At 42.4% G+C, this 879-nt stretch overlaps 1 non-coding gene across 1 annotated transcript; it reads right to left on the bottom strand.

Annotated features, from left to right (window-relative positions):
- Positions 1-386: 386 nt before the first annotated feature.
- Positions 387-518, bottom strand: LOC117717417 (small nucleolar RNA SNORA17). The gene has a single exon (XR_004607909.1). It is a non-coding gene; the product is annotated as a small nucleolar RNA SNORA17 (small nucleolar RNA).
- Between the last annotated feature and the right edge of the window lie 361 nt (positions 519-879).

Raw genomic sequence — 879 nt, 5'->3', positions numbered from 1 at the left:
TTCTACATCGATTTTCATGGTGGCGACATGAGTTTACATCCTCACTAGTAATAAGTTAAAATTCCTCTTCATCTGAATCCTCACTAATATTTATCATTCCTCATTTTCTTGGTGGTGGACTTCTTGGCTACATGTCACTGGTCTGGTGGTCTTTTTGGACTCACTCCTCATCTGGGCCCCTTATCCAAATGACCCCTTACAAGGGTTATCTATTTCAGGCACACTCTTACCTTTGGCCTGAGGTCCCACTCAGCTTTCTCCATACTGGGAGCCCATCTGGGCCTATCTGGAACTGGATTGGTAGCCCTTTCAGGCTAGCTCCCTCTCTGGCCCTCCTGGCACTGTAGTGGTGGACATCTCAGGCTCCCCTCCTTTTTTTTTCAGGGAATGTTAGGCTACTAATCACTCAGGTGTTCATAGGTCTGAACACTTAGTATAGACATAGCCTCTTTCCTTTGTGTCACATACTGTCAGACATGTGACACAGCAGTCACACCTGGAATGCCTCTAGTGGCAGGGAAATTACATTTCTTAATTCACAGATGTTTTCAGTACTCTTATGTTTTCCATAACAATACCCCATAATATAAAGGCATGTTTTGTGGGGCTTAATAATGCCCTAGTTTGGGTATCTGAATGAAAATCACATGTGAATGGACTTTGAATGGTCATTTTTCCAAGATGAAAAGTTGAATGATATGAGTCAGATCACTTCCACTGAGTCTCTATATTGGTGAGGTCTATGTGAGAAGCGAGTTCTGGAGTAAGTGTCCTGTAGCTGTGACTGACTTGTGCTTTTTCTCGTAAAGCAATATGATTTCAAATCTTGCCTCTGCTGTAGTTTTAGACATGTGTCCTTGACATTTTAAAAATGCTCTC

The sequence above is a fragment of the Arvicanthis niloticus genome, chromosome 11, assembly GCF_011762505.2.
Source record: "Arvicanthis niloticus isolate mArvNil1 chromosome 11, mArvNil1.pat.X, whole genome shotgun sequence".
Lineage (NCBI taxonomy): Eukaryota > Metazoa > Chordata > Mammalia > Rodentia > Muridae > Arvicanthis > Arvicanthis niloticus.
The sequence above is the reverse complement of the archived record's forward strand: the minus strand, read 5'-3'. Positions and strand labels throughout refer to the sequence as shown.